The 21,060-nt window shown below is 43.0% G+C and overlaps 1 protein-coding gene across 7 annotated transcripts in view; it reads left to right on the top strand.

The window, feature by feature from the left end:
* The window catches only part of cfap74 (cilia and flagella associated protein 74), a 460,813-nt gene that overhangs the window by 68,787 nt on the left and 370,966 nt on the right, over window positions 1-21,060 (top strand). The gene's annotated exons all lie outside the window — the stretch shown is intronic.

Raw genomic sequence — 21,060 nt, 5'->3', positions numbered from 1 at the left:
AGATAGATGAATGTTAATTTTCCATTAATAAAATATTAGTGAAGATCATAAACAAATGTTTCAATACTTTCATTATGGTCTCAACAAACTTGTTTTTGCTTAAATAACAACACCTTTTCATTGTGTGACATGCTGCATTTAGACAGCTCATTTGCAAATGGGTTGTTACAAGGTTGGGAATGATCTATGGCAGTAATTAGAGCATCTCACTGAGGAATTCTGACACATTATTGCTTCATTGCTCTTTCAGCTGTTCAGACCCATTTAAAAGACTTCCAGCAAAACGGTATCCATATATCAGTATAAAGCAGATTGAGCTTTGTACGTTTTTATTTTAGCCCATTACTAATTGCGTTAATGCAGCTATTTATTCAAATTCATCTAATATGTGAATTCGCATTTTATTTCATGTCAGAGACAGTCCTGTTTATTTGCAGATTGTTTACACGTCCGCTGAATGCACTCAGTTTTAGTTTTTAATATATGGTGGATTCTCTTTAATTGGGGCACGTTGGGATCAATACATTTTGTGGCTGCCTCAATTAATGAGGGTTTCATGGAAATAGATAAAAAGGTATAAAAAAAAGACACTACTACTTAAATGAGCAACATATTATATATTTAAAAGAAATACCGAATAAATTAGAACATTACCTATAGTACTATAAAATTGTGTATTAGCTCCTGATAGTTATCAACATAGAACACAGAACATAGAATAGTACAGCACATTACAGGCCCTTCGGCCCACAATGTTGTGCCGACCCTCAAGCCCTGCCTCCCATATAACCCCCCACCTTAAATTTCTCCATATACCTGTCTAGTAGTCTCAAACTTCACTAGTGTATCTGCCTCCACCACTGACTCAGGCAGTGCATTCCATACACCAACCAGTCTCTGAGTGAAAAACCTTCCTCTAATATCTCCCTTGAACTTACCTCCCCTTACCTTAAAGCCATGTCCTCTTGTACTGAGCAGTGGTGCCCTGGGGAAGAGGCGCTGGCTGTCCACTCTGTCTATTCCTCTTAATATCTTGTACACCTCTATCATGTCTCCTCTCATCCTCCTTCTCTCCAAAGAGTAAAGCCCTAGCTCCCTTAATCTCTGATCACTACATCACATCTCTTAAACTCTATCCCTCGACTTATGAAAGCTAACACCCGATAAGCTTTCTTAACTACCCGATCTACCTGTGAGACAACTTTCAGGGATCTGTGGACATGTACCCCCACATCCCTCTGCTCCTCCACACTATCAAGTATCCTGCCATTTACTTTGTACTCTGCCTTGGAGTTTGTCCTTCCAAAGTGTACCACCTCACACTTCTCTGGGTTGAACTCCATCTGCCACTTCTCAGCCCACTTCTGCATCCTATCAATGTCTCTGCAGTCTTTGATAATCCTCTACACTACCTACAACACCACCAACCTTTGTGCCGTCTGCAAACTTGCCAACGCAGCCTTCTACCCCCACATCCAGGTCGTTAATAAAAATTACAAAGTAGAGGTCCCAGAACAGATCCTTGTGGGACACCACTAGTCACAATCCTCCACCACAACCCTCTGCCTTCTGCAGGCAAGCCAATTCTGAATCCACCTGGCCAAACTTCCCTGGATCCCAGGCCTTCTGACTTTCTGAATAAGCCTACCGTGTGGAACCTTGTCAAATGACTTACTAAAACCTATGTAGAAAACATCCACTGCACTACTCTCATCTATATGCCTGGTCAACTCCCCAAAGAACTCTATCAGGCTTGTTAGGTACGATATGCCCTTCACAAAGCCATGCTGACTGTCCCTGATCAGACCATGATTCTCTAAATGCCCATAGATCCTATCTCTAAGAATCTTTTCCAACAGCTTTCCCACCACAGACGTAAGGCTCACTGGTCTATAATTACCTGGACTATCCCTACTACCTTTTTTGAACAAGGGGACAACATTGGCCTCCTACTAATCCTCCGGTACCATTCCTGTGGACAACGAGGACATAAAGATCCTAGCCAGAGGTTCAGCAATCTCTTCCCTTGCCTCTTGGAGCAGCCTGGGGAATATTCCCTCAGGCCCCGGGGACTTATCCGTCCTAATGTATTTTAACAACTCCAACACCACCTCTCCCTCAATATCAACATGCTCCAGAACATCAACCTCACTCATATTGTCCTCACCGTCATCAAGTTCCCTCTCAGTGGTGAATACCGAAGAGAAGTATTCATTGAGCACCTCGCTCACTTCCACAGCCTGCAGGCACATCTTCCCACTTTTATCTCTAATCGGTCCTACCTTCACTCCTGTCATCCTTTTGTTCTTCATATAATTGAAGAATGCCTTGGGGTTTTCCTTTACCCTACTCACCAAGGCCTTCTCATGCCCCCTTCTTGCTCTTCTCAGCCCCTTCTTCAGCTACTTTCTTGCTACCCTATATTCCTCAATAGACCAATCTGATCCTTGTTTCCTAAACCTCATGTATGCTGCCTTCTTCCACCTGACTAGATTTTCCACTTCACTTGTCACCCATGGTTCCTTCAACCTACCATTCTTTATCTTCCTCACCGGGACAAATTTATCCCTAACATCCTGCAAGAGATCCTTAAACATTGACCACGTGTCCATTGTACATTTCCCTGCAAATACATCTCAATTCACACCCGCAAGTTCTAGCCTTATAGCCTCATAATTTGCCCTTTCCCCAATTGAAAATTTTCTGGTATTAGGTATTATAAGTAATCTAGAGATGACTTAAAGTTTACGGGAGGATATGCATAGGTTATATGCAAATACTGTGCCATTTTGTATAAGGGACTTGAGCATCTGCATTTTTTAGTATCCGCGGGAGGTCCTGGAACCAATCCCTCACGGATAAGGAGAGCCGACTGTATATAAATTAATTAAATAAGTAGTGCAAAGCTAGAGCAGAAATAGTGAGGTAGTGTACATGGGTTCATTGTCCGTTCAGAAATTCGTTGGTGGAGTGTAAGAAGTTGTTGCTAAAACATTCAGTGTGTGTCTTAATGTTCACTTTAAGTTCAAAGTAAATTTAAATTTCTTATCAAAGTACATATATATCACCTTATACAATCCTGAGATTTATTTTCTTGCAAGCATATTCAATAAATCAGTAACAGAATAATAACCATTATAGAATGAATGAAAGACTGCAACAACTTGGGTGTTCAACCAGCATGCAAAAAACAACAAACTGTACTAATACCAAATGAAAGAAATAATAATATAAATACAAATGTACTTAAGCAATAAATATTGAGAACCTGAGATGAAGAGTCCTTAAAAGTGAGTCCATGGGTTGGGGAACATTTCAGTGATAGGGCAGTGAAGTTTTCCCCGTTGGTTCAAGAGCCTTATGGTTGAGGGGCAATGACTGTTCTTGAAACCTAGTGGTGTGAGTCTTGAGGCACCTGTACCTTCTTGCTGATGGCAGCAAGCAAGAAGAGAGCATGACCTGGGTAATAGGAGTCCCTGATGATGGATGCTGCTTTCCTGCAACAGCACTCCGTGTAGATGCTCTCAATGGTAGGGAGGGCTTTACCCGGCTGTATCCACTACTTTCTGTAGGATTTACCATTTAAGGACATTGGTATTTCCATACCAGGCTGTGATGCAGCCACTCAAAAACTCTGCACCACACATCGATAGAAGTTTGTCAAAGTTGTAAGAGTCAAGCTGAATCTTTGCAAACTGCTAAGGATGTGGTGGTGCTGCTGTGTTTTCTTCGTAATTATACATAGATGCTGGGTCCAGGACCTATCCTCTGAAATGAAAACACCGAGGAACTTAAACTTGCTGACCCTCTCCACCTCTGATCCTCCAAAGAGTGCTGTCTGAAGGACCTCTAGTTTCCTCCTCCTGAAGTCAATAACCAGTTCTTGGTCTTGTTGATAGTGAGTAAGATGTTGTTATGGCATCACTCAGCCTAATTTTCAATCGCCCTCCTGTATGCTGATTCGTCACCAGCTTTGATCTGGCCTACCACCGTAGTGTTGTCAGCAAACTTGAATATGGCATTAGAGCTACGCTTGGTCACTCCAACATAAGTGTAAAGCAAGTAGAGCAGAGGACTAACCACATGCCTTTGTGATACATCTATGCTGATGGATATTGTGGAGGAGATAATGTTGCCAATCTGAACTAACTGGGGTCTGCAAGTGAGGAAATTGAGGATCCAATTGCACAAGGAGGTATTGAGGCCAGATTCTTGAAGCTCATTAATTAATTTTGAGAGAATGATGGTATTGAATGCTGAGCTGTAGTTGATAAAGAACAACCTGGTCTATGCATTTTTGTTGTCCAGATGTTTCAGGATTGAGTGAAGAGCCAATGAGATGGTATCTGTTGTGAATCTGTTATGCTAGTAGGCAAATTGGAGCAGATCTAATTACTTCTCAGGCAGGAGAGATACATTTCATCACCAGCCTTTCAAAATACTTCATCACTGTGGATCTAAATGCTATTGGATAATATAAATTGACATATGTTACCACATTTTCCTTAGGCACCAGTATAAGTGAAGCCTGCTTGAAACAAATGGGAGCAAATGGGTACCTCAGACTGTTGAAATGAGAGGTTAAAGATCTCACTGTTCACTCCAGTCAGTTGCCTAGCACACATCTTTAGTACTTTGCCAGATACTTTCTTTGGGTCAGATGCTTTTTGTGGGTTCGCTCTTCTGAAGGCTCTTTGCAAATCAGCCTCAGAGACTGTAATCACAGGATCATTGGGAGTTGTGGGAATTCATGATGTTTCCTCCATATTGACAGTTAAAATGAGCATAGAAGGCATTGAACTCATCTGGAAGTAAAGCCATGTTGTCACCTATGTCGCTTGATTTTACTTTATAAGAGGTGATAGCATACAAGCCCTGCCACAACTGTTGAGCATCCTTCATTGATTGGCACTTCTCACATGAGATGGCATTCCAGAGATCTTACGTGGACTTCTTGTAACTTTCTCAGTCGCTTGAATGCCTCTGATCTGGCCCTCAGCAGATAGTGGATCTCATGGTTTATCCAGGGCTTCTGGTTGGGGAAAACTGAATGATTTTGTGGGTACAGATGGAGAAAGGAGAATCAGTGTATGTTGTGCCCTTGGATTTTCAGAAGGCCTTTGACAAGGTGCAACAAATGAGGCTGCTTAACAAGTTATGAGACCGTGGTATTACAGAAAAAAATACTAGTATGGATAGAATATTAGTTGACAGGCAGGAGGCAAAGAGTGGGAATAAAGGGTTTCTGGTTGGCTACTGGTGACTGGTGGTGTTCCACAATGCTCTGTGTTGGGACCAAATCTTTTTACATTACATGTCAATGATTTAGATGTCAGAATTGATGGCTTTGTGGCCAGATTTGCAGATGATACAAAGATAGGTGGGGGGTGGGCAGATAGTTTTGAGGAAGTAGAGAAGCTAAGAGGGACTTGGACAGATTAGGAGAATGGACAGAGAAGTGGCAGATGGAGTACAGTGCTGGGAATTGTTTGGTCATGCACCCTGGTAGAAAAAATAAAAGGGTAGCCTATTTTCTAAATGGAGAGAAAATTCAAAAATCTAAGGTGTAAAGGGACTTGGGAGTCCTCATGCATGATTCCCTAAAGGTTAATTTGCAGGTTGAGTCGGTGATGAGGAAGTCAAATGCGATGTTAGCATTTATTTCAAGAGGACCAGAATATAAAAGCAAGGTTGTAATATTGAGACTTTATAGAGCACTGGTGAGGCCTCACTTGGAGTATTCTGAGCAGTTTTAGGCCCCTTATCTAGGAAAGGATGTGCTGTCATTGGAGAGGGTTCAAAGGAGATTCACGAAAATGGTTCCAGGATTGAAAGGCATGTGATATGAGGGGAATTTTATGGCTCTGGGCTTATACTCTTTGGAATTCAGAAGAATGAAGGGTGACCTCATTGAAACCTATTGAATCTTGACGGAGTGGAAATGGTGGAGGAGTCTAAGACCAGATGACATAGGCTCAAAGTAGAGGGATGTCCTTTTAGAATAGAAATGAGGAGGAATTTCTTTAGCCAGAGAGTGGTGAATCTGTGGAATTTGTTGCTACAACCAGTTGTAGAGGCCATGTCATTGGATATATGTAAGGCAGTGGTTGACGGAGTCCTGATTGGTCAGGACATGAAAGGATACGAGCAGAAGGCAGGAGATAGATCAGTCATGATGAAATGGCAGAGCAGACACAATGGGCGAAGTATCCCATCTGTTCCTATATCTTATGGTCTTATGTTGTTAAGACTTCAAACAAAGTCATGATTCAAGAAGTTGAGCATGGGGTGACAATCATCCTGTGCTGCATATATTTCAATGCAAGATGTATCATAGGAAAGGCTGATGAGGTTAGGTCATGGATCAACATGTGGAATTATGATATTTGCAACCATTAGTGAGCCTTGGTTGCAGGAGGGGGAAGGACTGGCAGCTCAATATTCCAGGGTTCTGTTGTTTTAGACACAGCAGGAGGGATTAAAGGAGGAGGAATGGTGTTAAAAGTCGGGGGAAATGTCACGGCAGTGCTTAGTCATGACACATCTTGCAATATGTAGGCCTTACTACTAGGTCTTAGGAGTGCAATAGAACAAAGGGACCTGGGAATACAGGTCCATAATTCATTGAAAGTGGTGTCACAGATAGGATCCTGAAGGCTTGGAAGCTTGTTCTGGAGGACTGTCAACACACACAGAATGCTGGAGAAACTGAGCAGGTCAAACAGCATCTATGGAAAAGAGTATAGTTGACATTTCGGGCTGAGACCCTTCATGGAAAAAAAATGATAAGGTGTCAAAGTTCGAAGTTGGGGGTTGCGTGTGTGTGTGTGTGTGTGTGTGTGTGTGTGTGTGTGTGTTCAATGTGATTTCATTGTTGCAATGTAAATGCAACAGATAATCTACAAATCTTGAAACAATATGGTTGTACCTTTCTGCAATCTGCCTTGGAGGAGATAATGCAACAAAGCTATTATTTCTCATTCAGCCAAGAGGCTGCAATTTCACCAGCTTAAGGAACTGATACAATGTTAGAGACCAATTGAGGAAGTTGACAAACTGAATTTGTAGTGGTGATATATACATGTGAAGAGTGTTTCCGTTCTAAAAGGGTAAGAATTTATATACAAAAAGAGAGTAGGCATAGAAAGTACTGATGTAAACCTTACATATGAGCAAATAAAGTAAACACCCTTGATTTGAAATTCCTGGTGTGCTGCAGATAATATTATGGTTATAGTCCAGGATTTGCTCCAAATTACTGTGTCACAGATTATTTCCAAACACATTTGAATAATGCTGGAAATGTGACATGAATTGTTGCCAATACATTCGTGTTTTCATTTTCGGAAGACAGACAAAATGAGTATGATCACTGATCTGCCTCCCATCAGTCCACCAAGGCCTCTGCTGGGACTCACAACACTCCACAGAGCAGTACTTTGGCTCTGGTGCTGGTAATGCATCTGGATTACTAGAATCGGAGGAAGACTTCATAGGAATGGAAGAGCTCATAGCCCCCGTCCACCCACATACCCAACGCCATGGCTTTATCCATCTTCCAGCCTGACAATATCTTTATGCTGGAGAATCTAAGCAGGCCAGGCAGCATCTATGGTAAAAAAAAGTACCGTTGGCAGGGGGGCGTGTCCAGACAGGTATATGTAGTTCACCACAGAGCCGAGTCCCTTTGGCAGGACTGGAGAGAAAAAGCTGAGGAGTAGATTTAAAAGATGGGGGGGGGGGGGGGGGGGAGGGGAGAGAGAAACACAAGGTGATAGGTGAACCCTGAAGGGGGAGGGATGAAATTAAAGAGCTAGGAAGTTGACTGGTGAAAGATACAGGGCAGGAGAAGGGGAAGTCTGAAAGAAGAGGACAGAAGGTCATGGAAGAAAGAAAAGAGGGCAGGAGTACAAGAGGGAGGTGATGGGCAGGCAAGGAGATAAGGTGAGACTTCCCCTTCTCTTGCTCTGTATCTATTTCTACAGTCCTGCTGAAGGGTCTTGGCCTGAAACGTCGACTGTATTTTTCTTCATAGATGCTGCCTGGCCTGCTGAGTTCCTCCAGCATTTTTCATGTAGGTCGCTTGGATTTCCAGCATCTTCAGATTTTCTATTGTTTGTGATTGGATTTTGTAAAACAAAATACAATTTTTAAACTTTGATTTTTTCTTTTGCTTCATCACCATCAACAATTCTTCCCCCAGCATTAGGGTTTGAATAGATTAGGGCTTTTTGCCTTGGAACATGGAAGATTGAGGGGAGATTTGATAGAGGTACATAAAATTATGAAATATGCAGATAGGGTAAATGCAAGCAGACTTTTTCACTGAGCCTGGGTGGGACTTCAACTGGAAGTCATGGGTTAAGAGTGAAAGGTGAAAAATTTAAGGGAATCACGAGGGGAAACAATTTCATTCAGAGGGTTGTGCGTGTGGAACCAACTGCTGGCACAAGTGGTGCATGCGAGTTCAATTTCAATGTTTGAGAGAAGTTTGGATAGGTACATGGATGGTAAGGATATGGAGGGCTATGTCCTGGTGCAGGTTGATGGGAGTAGGCAGTTTAAATGGCTCAGCATGGACGAGAGGGACCAAAGGGCCTGCTTCTGTGCTGTACTTTTCTATGACTCATGACTCTATCACAGCCCAGTCCATCAACTTGAAACAATCCCATAGTCACCTCCCTGCTTCCCGTGACTACGTCTTTGTGAGCTAATCTCTGGCGTTTTGCTCTTTAGCTTCTGATTGTTTGCATGAATGAAGAGGACAGCTAAGTGATCAGATGCCCTAAAATGCAGTCTGGGCATGGAATGCTAGGCATTCCTTATCTTACATGATGGTGATCTGGTGGGTTGGGACCTCTGGTTATTTGCTGATGGTAATTGGGCAGGGATTTCTTCAAACAAGCCTGGTTGAGTCCCCAACTATGGTTTGGAATTCATCAGGAAGGACTGTTTGATGTTTGAAGACAATATTGACTTAAAAATCAAAACTGTAAATTTACTGACAAACTTTGAATTCTAATCTTTTTATCAGCAGTTATTTATTTAAGTAGGCAGCAGGTTATGCAGCTGTACATATTGCATGTTCATATTTCTCTGGTGGGTTAAGCTGGAGGAGTGAGACTAATTAGATTGCTCGTACATAGAACAGACACAGAGTTAATGGGGCAAATTCTTTAGGAATCATTATGTGATAATGTGATTCATTAATTAACTTGCCAAGCTGAAATTATAGGTTTGAAAGTAGAGATTTTTTTTTTGCTGGGCTGTGTTACTCAGTAGAGAAACAATTTATAAGTTGTTTATTTATAGATGGATTACTCCCTGTATTTGACAACATGGTGTAAGTAATTTGTTCATCTACATCATGAGATAATATGACAATCTTTCTGCTGTCTGCTTAAAAACACATGGAGTAGCTGAGGCTCTCATCTTTTTTCCAAATGTACTGACTAAATGGAGAGCTCTAAAATCATAATAAAAGCAATTCCAGCCAACTGAAATATATTCATTTTATCTTCCTTCCAGCTTTCAAAATCATAGTCTTAGAACACTGCAGCAAACAGGGAACTATGCACCATTATTGCTAGATCACACTGTTCTACTGCGTTCATCAATGCCCTGCCATTTACCATGTATGTCTTATTTTGATTATTCCTACCAAAATGTAGCACCTCACACTTATCAGCATTAAACTCCCTCTGCCATCTTTCAGCCCACTCTTCTAACTGGCCTAAATCTCTCTGCAATAATATACCATATAAATCATATATCATCGTATCATTTTATTTGTCATAATGATGCACCTTCATAGAGAAACAGAATATGCCAGAATTCTCAGGCAGCATCTGTGCAAAGAGCAACAGTTAACATCCGAATTGAATTGAATTTACTTTTTTACTTGCATCCTTCACATCCTTGAGGAGTAAAAATCTTTATGTTACGCCTCCATCTAAATGTGCAATGTGCAATTTTTAGTAATTTGTAATAAATAGTATGTACAGCAGGATAGTCAATATAGCATAGAAATACAATTGTATTGGTGTGAATTAGTCAGTTTGATGCCCTGCTGGGAGAAGCTATCCCAGAGCCTGTTGGTCCTGGCTTTTATGCTGTGATACCATTTTCCGGATGGCAGCAGCTGGAACAGATTGTGTTTGGGGTGACTTGGGTTTCCAATGATCTTTCAGGCCCTTTTTACACACCTGTCTCTGTAAATGTCCTGAATAGTGGGATGTTCACATCTACAGATGCGCTGAGTTGTCCACACCACATTCTGCAGAGTCCTGTACAGATTGACGGAAATACAGTTCCCACACTAGGCAGTGATGCAGCCAGTTAGGATGCTCTCTATTGTGACCCTGTAAAAAGTCCTTAGGATTTGGGGACCCATACCAAACATCTGCAACCGTCTGAGGTGAAAGAGGCACATGTAGTAGGTACAGACCATGTGAGATCCTCGGTGATGTGAATGCCAAGGAATTTAAAGCTGTTCACCCTCTCAACCCCAGATCCATTGATGTCAATAGGGATTAGCCTGTCTCCATTCCTCCTGTAGTCCATAGCCAGCTCTGTTGTTCTTGTGACATTGAGAGAGAGGTTGTTTTCTTGACACCACAGTGACAGGGTGACGACGTCTTCTGTGTAGGCTGCCTCATTATTATTTGAGATTAGGCCAATCAATCTAGTATCATTAGCAAACTTAATTAGTGGATTGGAGCTATTGGTGGTGACACAGTCATGGGTGTACAGAGAGTAAAGGAGGGAGCTTAGGACACAGCCCTGAGGGAAACCTGTGTTGAGGGTCAGAGGGGCAGAGGTGAGGGAGCCCACTGTTACCACCTGCTGGTGATTTGACAGGAAGTCCAGGATCCAGCTGCAGGGTGAAGGCTGAGATCTCTGAACTTCTTGTCAAGCCTGGAGGGAATTATGGTATTGAATGCTGAACTGTAATCAAAAACAACATTCTCACAGAAGTGTTGTTTTTCTCCAGATGGGTAAGGATGGTGTGTAGTGCTGTGGCAATTCTTTCATCTGTTGATTGGTTGTGTCGGTAGGCGAATTGTAGGGGGTCCAGTGTGGGTGGTAGCATGCTGCAGATGTAATCCTTCTGATGTTATCTTAAGATGTAACCAGTCTCTCAAAGCATTTGCTTATTATTGAGGACGCCAGTCATTCAGATATGTTACCTTGGTCTTTTTAGGTACAGGGACAATGGTGGATGTTTGAAAGCAGGAGGACACTCTACACTAGGAGAAGGAGAGATCAAAATATCAGTAAATATACTTGCCAGTTGTGCCGTGGACACCTTGAGTACCCAACTTGGGATGCTGTCCAGTCCCGCAGTCTTGAGACTGTCCACTCAGTGGAAACACCTGTGTACTTCGTCTTCAGAATTGACCAAGATGCAAGTCACTTCAGTGGCTCTCCTCGGTGGCTCAGTATTGGCGATATTGAACTGAGCGTAAAAAAGATATAGCTCATCTGGGAGAGTGGCAGCAATGTTGCTAACACCAGTGCGCTTAGCTTTGAAGCTTTAGTTAGCAGACATTGCCATAAACTGCTTGCCATAAGTCATTTCAGGTCCATGACTTTCCCATCGAACCAATAAGAGTGATTGATATTTTGGGGAATCACCATTAGCAATAACATAAATTGAGAACATTGAATATAGTACAATACAGCACAGAAACAGGCCCTTAGGCCCATAATGTTGTGCTGAATCAATAAAGGCATATAGGTACAATGGCTACCGAAGCAGATCAGAAGATGAGTATCTTACATCCTTATGTGCTATTTAGATGGCATAATCCAGCATGCAATAATCTGGCATGGTGCCAGAGGACTGGAAAATTCCAAATGTCACAGCACTCTTTAAGAAAGGAGGAAGGCAGCAGAAAGGAAATTATAGGCCAGTTCGCCTGATCTCAGTGATTGGGAAGATGTTCGAGTCAGTTGTTAAGGATGAGGTTATGGTGTACTTAGTGACACAGGATAAGATAGGACAAAGTCAGCATGGTTTCCTTAGGAGAAAATCTTGCCTGACAAGCCTGTTAGAATTCTTTGAGGAGATTACAAGTAGGATGGATAAAGGGGATACAGTGGATGTTGCATATTTGGACTTTCAGAAGGCCTTTGACAAGGTCCCACACATGAGGCTGCTTACCAAGTGAAGAACCCATGGTATTACAGGAAAGTTACTGACATGGTTAGAACATTGGCTGATTGGTAGGAGGCAGCAAGTGGGAATAAAAGGATCCTTTTCTAGTTAGCTGCCAGTGACTAATGGTGTTCCTCAGAGGTTGGTGATGGGACTGCTTTTTATGCTGTATATCAATGATTTAGGTGAAGGAATAGATGGAATTGTTGCCAGGTTTTCAGATGATACAAAGATTGGTGGAAGGGGAGGTTGTGTTGAGGAAACAGGTAGGCTGCAGAAGGACTTAGACAGATTAAGAGAATGGGCAAGGAAGTGGCAAATGAAATACCATGTTGGAAAATGCAGTCATACACTTTGGTAGAAGTAGTAAATATGCAGACTATTTTCTAAATGGGAGAAAATCCAAAAATCTGATATGCAAAGGGACTAGGGAGTCTTTGTGCGGAACACTGTAAAGTTTAACTTGCAATTAGAGTTGGTGGTGAGGAAAGCAAATGCAATGTTGGGATTCAAAGGTTTCAAAGCTGCACTTAATGTCAGAGAAATGTATACAATATACATCCTGAAATGCTTTTTCTTCGCAACCATGCAAGAAAACAGGGGGGTGCCCCAAAGAATGAACGGCAGTTAAATGTTAAAATCCCAAAGTCCCCTCCAACTCCTCTCCCTCCCATGCATAAGCAGCAGCAAGCAACAATCACCCCTCCCCCCAGCAGCAAGTAAAAGCATCCGCACCCACCACTGAGCATTCAAGCATTAGCAAAGCAACATCAAAGACACAGACTCTCCTCTCTTCCCTCTTCCCTCTCCCCCCTCTGTTACATACCCTGTAACTGGGTCACTTACCAGCAAAGATAGAGAGGTCCATTGAAGTCTGATGGTATTATTTTTAACTGTATTTATTGATAAAAATACACAAAAATAATATCAATGCAAACATACAGATAATATACGTCGTCAATACTAAATCTAAAAGCGTGGGTATAATAATAATAATAAATAGCTCTATCATTGTCTAGGGCAGGGGTCAGCAACCTTTACCACTGAAAGAGCCACTTGGACCCGTTTCCCACAGAAAAGAAAACACTGGGAGCCGCAAAACCCGTTTGACATTTAAAATGAAATAACACTGCATACAACGTTTTGTTTTGCCTTTATGCTATGTATAAACAAACTATAATGTGTTGCATTTATGAAATTGATGAACTCCTGCAGAGAAAACGAAATTACATTTCTGCATGCAACAAAAACATTTTGAACTCCGAAAAAAAGACGTTGGGTTGAAGGTTACTTTTAAGTAAAATACTCAACGTCTATTTGAGTCCTTCTTGTATTTATGAAAAACGCCAAACTTAAATTTGCCGCCAGCAGCAAACCAAAAATAACGTCAGCCAGCTGTCAACCTGAAAAATAAAAGGACTATTTCACTGAACAATGAAAACATATGAATATACGTAAAATAATAGGCAATTAAAACATTTATCATACTTGGTCAGGTTGACTCACACCTGACAATGCAATCGTATTCAGTAGGGATGGATCGATGCTTAGGGGAGTGACCGGGAAGGATAATGTGTTTTTTTCCTCTCTGAACTCACAGAAGCGTTTCCCAAACGATGTTTGCATTGCAATGATTGCAGAATGTAAATACTCCGAATTTATCATGTCGTGACCTTGTTTGAACTCTCTCAAATTGGGGAAGTGAGACAATGTGCCTTTCTGTAAATCTCTGGCAAGCAACGTCAACTTGCGCTCGAATGCCAAAACATCCTCCAACATGTGCAGGGCTGTACGTCCTTACCCCGTTGAAGAGCTGTGTTCAGCGTGTTCAGGTGCACTGTCATGTCTACCATGAAGTGTAGCTTTTCCAACCACTCTGGCTGTTCCAGCTCAGGAAAGGTGAGCCCTTTGCTGCCCAGGAAAGTTTTCTCTTCTTCCAGACACGCGACAAAGCGTTTCAGCACCTCCCCTCTGGACAGCCAGCGATAAAAACACGTTGTAGCGGTGTGCTACACGCAGTCAGTAAACTGCAGTCAAAGATAGCTTTATTCGAACTAAACAGCCTTGCTTTTAAGCCTCCCTCAACCCGCCCCCCATGGGCGCGGATGCTGCAAAAGGCACGTACTCACAAACCCCCGTAGGCTATCTCCCTTAGCCTGAGCGCTGGCTAATTGTGAGCCGGTTCGGATGTGTCAGGAAATGGGTCGCCACAACGTCTTATTTAGATTGTACAAGATCACCATAATCTTCAAATTTAGAATTACATTTCAAAAACTAACAAACTAACATAAAATACATTTTAATTAAATACTGACCATGTAGCGGTGTGCTACACGCAGCGCTAAAATTACGACACGGAGTCGGTAACTGCAGTCGAAGGAAAAAACTTTATTCGAAATCTTCAGCCTCACTTTTAAGCCTCCCTCAACCTGCCCCCCATGGCGCAGAGGCTCCAAAGCTCTGTGCTCACAAACCCCCGTAGGCTATCTAATAGTGAGTCGGTTCGGATGTGCCAGGAAAAGGGTCGCCACAACCAATTATTTCCCAAAGCAACAGGGAGCCGCAGCACAGACGTAAAAGAGCCACATGTGGCTCCGGAGCCGCGGGTTGCCGACCCCCGGTCTAGGGGATAATGTATTGTCCGATGGAAATATAAAAGTCACTCAAATTCATTCAAGCTGCAGCTTTTGGTTGGAGAGAGAGACGGATTAAAACTTGCCCATTCCTTTTATGATGTCGATCCTTCGAGAGTCGTTGGGGCTGATTTCTCCTTTGTTGTTAGCTAAAGCCGTTCTTCCGTGGCAAGACCCACCAATTCCGAGGCAAATGGAAAAGGACGCACGTGGGCTTTTCCACCGGCTTTTGCTATTACGCTGTTACAGGAGTTCTAGCGTTTCTTCTGGTGCGTCTCAAGGGCTGTTCCCCAGACCCTCTTTTATCCTGACTCACAGGGTCTCAGATGTCAATCAGGGTGGAATGATGCCATCCCCCAACCAGCCCACGTTGCCTGAGGGCTTCCATGAAGTACAGTATTCAATACACAATTCCGTCTCCAAGAGACAATGACCTTTTCCGTGGCTTTGTATCGCTGGGGCCAGGACATCCCAAACGTCTCTCTCTCATTTCCTGGGTCTCCTGACCTGAATTAACAGCGATCTTGCGATTCTCAAAAAGGAGGGGGCGCAGGCGTAACACCCCCTTTCTTCAACGTGTTTTTTACCATCGGAAAAAAATGAAGTAATACAGAGTCTTACAGGATTTTAGAATCTAACACCATACAAAAAATTTTTTTTCTACAGGGTAATACAGTTATACATTCAATTTAGTATCTAGATGGTTACCGATTACATTGTCACTTCCTTTAATATCTTAACATCTTATACCTTACTAAAGTCTTGTAGCATCAGACTCCAATTTAATAACCATCTAGTTTTAGGTCTTATTTTGCTTTAGCCAACAAAAACTAAAGAGTTGTGATCTTAGCTTATGGGTATACTACAAAAGTTCATGCAAATACTAATCTTTATGTTGCTTTCAAACTTAACAGGCAGGCTTCCATGGGGGTTGTCTTTTATTATTCACACGCTTTGTTGAAATCCCTTAAAACCAGCTTTTGCTATTTAAAAATGGCGTCTCCATTAACCCTCGCCTCTTTTCCCGTTAATTCCCACGTGGGGAGCTTGTGCACCCTGGCAAAATAGGCTTTCGTCCGCTCCTTCCATAGGAGTTATTTTATCAACAATGTGTTCCAAACTTAGACCATCTTCTGAATTTCCACCCAATTCTTTAATTTAACGCAAGTTGCTAGTTTTCTCTTCGGGACCCTTCAGGCTATTAGTTTTCAGTTTAAACTCGTGGTTCAAACAGCATTTCAAATTCTGCCTTTTCACACCACACTCTGGAATAACAATAGCGTGTGGGGCCCCTTTACCTTCCAACTCAACCTGTAATTGATTCACAGGCTTTGTGGTACCACGCCATTGTCGCTGTAGCCTGGTTGTTGCTTCTGATATCAGTCCAGCCTTTAAATTTTCTTCATTCAATTTGGGAACTACATATTTCCCTTTTCCTTCAATAATAATATTCATCTCCCCAATTTTGATCTCCTCACTAACTTTTAACACACCTTCGAGCACAAACACCTGGGAGCTCTCACTTTCCACTATTACCAAGGTTAACCCTTTCTTCACTGAACCAAGTCTATCTGACCCACAAGGACTGCATTCCTTTTCAACTGAATCAAAGAACTCAGACTTTTTCTGAGCTCCATTACTAGGTAATCAGTACCACGTGCATCCACATCTTGGACACACTCAAACGGGACATTTGCCTCTTCCAGGCTTTCAATACCCATACCCAGTCCAAATTCTAAATTCCCCTGATTCTCCCAGCTACTCTTTGGGCAACTCCCTTCCAGAGTAAACTCAACCCCGCGGGCTGAAACAACCTCATCTGCCAACCCAGCAGACTTCTTCAAGGTAATGGCATCCTTTTCATCTAGGACTGCCCTCATTTCATTATCGGGAACACCTTTAGAATTTTCCACTTCTTCAAACAGTTCTGCCAAACCAGACAGATCATCCATGTCCAACTTTGGACCTTTTAACAGCTTTTTCTGTTTCTCATCTTTATTTCATGCCTCTAGAACTTTTCTCCTTGCTAAGGGCAGGTCTACCTACTCTCCCTTACTCTCTTTCACTTTACTACTCTTAGTTTTACCACCCTCTAAACCCTCGTGGTACAGGGTTGGTAAAAATGTCTCGGCAAAATCGATACTGGCCGGATTTAAACTGCTCTCATTCACAGCTGCCTTTCTCGACATGCTGCGAGTGATCACGCATGCGGGATAGATCTTGGAATCTAGGGGTGGGATTGCAACACTCACAGGCTGTCTCGTCAGCGTCATTGCTGACCAAACCTTACCATCGGCTAAATCATTACCCAGAAGGACGTCCGCGTCAGTTCTCGGGAATTCTGATCGCACCCCCATTTCAACTGGTCCAGAGACTAGCTCACAATTAATAATGATCCTATGCAAGGGCACCATTTCTGTCTTTTTTCCTATTCCTTTCACAGCTACCATTCCCGTCTTGCGACCAAAATCTAGTACCTTACTGCTGATCAATGGTAGTTCAGCCCCTGTGTCTCTCCAGATCCGTACTGGAACTGGTGTGTCTTCCTCCCTCACAGACATGGTTCCGTTTGACATACAAGTCTCAGACCTTTCTCATACTCTGTCTACCCAGGGCTCTCTTGTCGATTTACTGATTACCACTGCACAACCAATAGGGACGGCTGCTTTCCCTTTTCCTGTCTCCTTCCTCGGAGCAAAGCACCTAGATGTAATATGTCCCCCCTTTCCACAATTAAAACAGGTCAACCCCGGAAATCTCTGGCCGTCTTGCCTTTCCCCCTCAATCTTACCATTAGCTCCCGGCGGGACCTCTGCCTCAGCCGGCAGGCTTTCTCTGTCGTTCCCACGGTCTCTCTGGTAACTTTTACTCGAGGAAAACTTTGTTTTGTGGGTTAGGGCATATTCATCTGCGAACCTAGCAAAGTCTGAGATGGACTTATTCGGCTTCTCATTCAAGTACATCCGGATATCCTCCGAAACACAACCTTTAAATTCCTCAATCAGAATTAACTCCCTGAGATGCCAAAAATCTTCCTCCACTATTTCTGCTGTACACCAATGGTCTAAGAGCACACCCTTCTCATAGGCAAACTCAGTATACATCTGATTCCACCCTTTCTTTAAATTTCTGAACTTTTGTCTATACGCTTCAGGTACCAATTCATAAGTCTGGAGAATGGCCGCTTTTACTTTGTCATAACTCTCCCCCTCTTCCTCCTCCAGGGACAACGCCGTATATGCTCGTTGTGCCTTCCCTTTTAACACACTTTGTAACAGCGCCACCCACTGATCTCTGGGCCACTTCTGATTCACTGCCACCTTCTCAAGAAGCAAGAAATAACTATCAACATCCGTCTCCTCGAACGGAGGAACTAACCTCAACTCTCGACTAACATTAAACTGCTCCTCTCGGTCTGACCCTTGGTCCCTTCGCTCTTGCCTTAACTTCTCCATCTCCAAGTCATGTTTCCTCTGTTTCTCTGCTTCCCTCTCCTCGGCTCCTTCCTTTTCTTTCTCAGCTCTCTCCCTCTCTTTCTCGGCCCTCTCTCTCTCCTTTTCAGCTGCTTCCAGCTGTTTTAACTGAATTTCATGCTCCCTTTGTTTCTCAGCCCTGTCCTGCTCCCTTTTCACCTCTAACGCCTCTAGCTGGAGCTCATGCTCCTGTTTCACCTGTAACTCCTTTAGCTGGAGCGCATGCTCCCTTTGTTTGTCGGCTCTTTCTTTCTCTTTCTCAGCTGCTTCCAGCTGCTTTAACTTAATTGCATGTTCCAACCTTAATTTCTCCAACTCTAAGTGAGCCGTCCCACTAGCTGGTACCTTTTCAGGGATATTTTCCAATACCTCAGCTGCAAACACATTCTTCCCAATATAATACTGAGTTATTGGCCTTCGCACCTCCCGCTTTTTCATGGACAACCTCACCTCTGCAAGGTTTAGCCCTTTTGTCAGATTTATCAAGTCCGATTTGGTGGCCGCCTCTAGCGCCTCTAGAGTCGGGTTTTCTATAAATTCATCCACGTCCATCTTTGCTGGTTTCCCGTCTGGCTACCCGCATAACCAGATCCAAGTTTGGACTTACAAGCCCGATTCACTGGCCTCCCAATTTGGTGTCAAATCTTGAGACGAGAACCTCAATTGTTATGTACCCCGTAACTGGGTCACTTACCAACAAAGATAGAGAGGTCCGTTGAAGTCTGATGGTACTATTTTTAACAGTATTTATTGATAAAAATACACAAAAATAATATCAATGCAAACACACAGATAATATACGTCATCAATACTAAATCTAAAAGTGCGGGTATAATAATAATCAATAATAAATAGCTCTATCGTTGTCTAGGGGATAATGCATTGTCCGATGGAAATATAAAAGTCACTCAAGTTCATTCAAGCTGCAACTTTTGGTTGGAGAGAGAGACGGATTAAAACTTGCCCATTCCTTTTATGATGTCGATCCTTCGAGAGTCGTTGGGGCTGATTTCTCCTTTGTTGTTAGCTAAAGCCGTTCTTCCGTGGCAAGACCCACCAATTCCGAGGCAAATGGAAAAGGACGCACATGGGCTTTTCCACCGGCTTTTGCTATTACGCTGTTACAGGAGTTCTAGCGTTTCTTCTGGTGCGTCTCAAGTGCTGTTCCCCAGACCCTCTTTTATCCTGACTCACAGGGTCTCAGATGTCAATCAGGGTGGAATGATGCCATCCCCCAACCAGCCCACGTTGCCTGAGGGCTTCCATGAAGTACAGTATTCAATACACAATCCCGTCTCCAAGGGACAATGACCTGTTCCGTGGCTTTGTATCGCTGAGGGCCAGGACATTCCAAACGTCTCTCTCTCATTTCCTGGGTCTCCTGCCCTGACTTAATAGCGATCTTGCGATTCTCAAAAAGGAGGGGGGGGGCGCAGGCGTAACATCTCTCTCCCTCTCCCTCTCCCTTTCTCTCCCTCCCACCTTGAGTATTATGAACATTTTTGGGCTCTTCATCTAAGAAAAGATGTGCTGGCATTGGAGAGGGTCCAGAGGCGGTTCACAGCATTATTCCAGGAATGAAAGGCTTATCATGTGAGGAACATTTGATGGCTCTGGGTGTGTACTTACTGGAATTTAGAAGGATGAGGAGGGATATCATTGAAATATTTTGAATGTTGAAAGGCCTAGACAGAGTAGCTGTGGAAAGGATATTTTCTATGGTGGGGGAGTCTAGTTTAAGAGGGCACAGCCTCAGGACGTAGGGATGTCCATTTAAAACAAAGGTGTGAAGAAATTTCTTTAGCCAGAGGTGGTGAATTTGCAGAATTTGTTACTACAGGCAGCTGTGTAGGCTAGGTTGTTGGGTATATTTAAGGCAGAGATTGATGGGTTCTTGAAGGGAGAAGGCTGGGGAATGGGGTTGATGAGGGGAGAAAAAGATCAGCCACGATTAAATGGTGGAGCAGTTTCGATGGGCCAAAAGGTCTAATTCTGTTACTATGTCTTATGGTCATATGGCCTTTGTATTTCGCATATTTTGGCAACCCTCGTTATTAAACAAAAGTTTCCTAATTTTAAAAAAAGGATGAAAAAATTCTCATTTAGATTGTTCAGTAATTTTCAGTCACAATTCTAACTATGAGCAATGGTGTTGCAGAGCACCTTCAGTGGATGTGGAAAGGATGTTTTCAATAGTCTGGTGTCTGTGACCAGAGGCCCTGGCCTCAGAATACAGATATGTCCATTTAGAACAAGGATGAAGAGGTATTCCTTTAGCCAGAGGGTGGTGAATCTGTGGAATTCATTGACACAGATGGCAGTGGAGGTCAAGTCATTGGGACTATTTAAAAAAAGAGGTTGATAGGTGAGAAACATAGAAACCTACTGCACTATACAGGCCCTTTGGCCCACAAAGCTGTGCCGAAAATGTCCTTACCTTAGAAATTACCTAGGGTTACCCATAGCCCTCTATTTTTCTAAGCTCCAGGTCCCTATTCAGTCTCCTAAAAGACGCTATCTTTTCCGCCTCCACCACTGTCGCTGGCAACCCATTCCACGCTCTCACCACTCTGTGTAAAAAAACTTACCCCTGATGTCTGCTCTGTACCTACTTCCAAGCACTTTAAAACTGTGCCCTCTCGTGCTAGCCATTTCAGCCCTGGGAAAAAGCCTCTGACTATCCACACGATCAATGCCTCTCATAATCTTGTACACCTCTATCAGGTCATTTCTCATCCTCTGCCGCTCCAAGGAGAAAGGGCCATGTTTACTCAACCTATTCTCATAAGACATG

Source organism: Hypanus sabinus, chromosome 27 (genome assembly GCF_030144855.1).
Source record: "Hypanus sabinus isolate sHypSab1 chromosome 27, sHypSab1.hap1, whole genome shotgun sequence".
Lineage (NCBI taxonomy): Eukaryota > Metazoa > Chordata > Chondrichthyes > Myliobatiformes > Dasyatidae > Hypanus > Hypanus sabinus.
The sequence above is the reverse complement of the archived record's forward strand: the minus strand, read 5'-3'. Positions and strand labels throughout refer to the sequence as shown.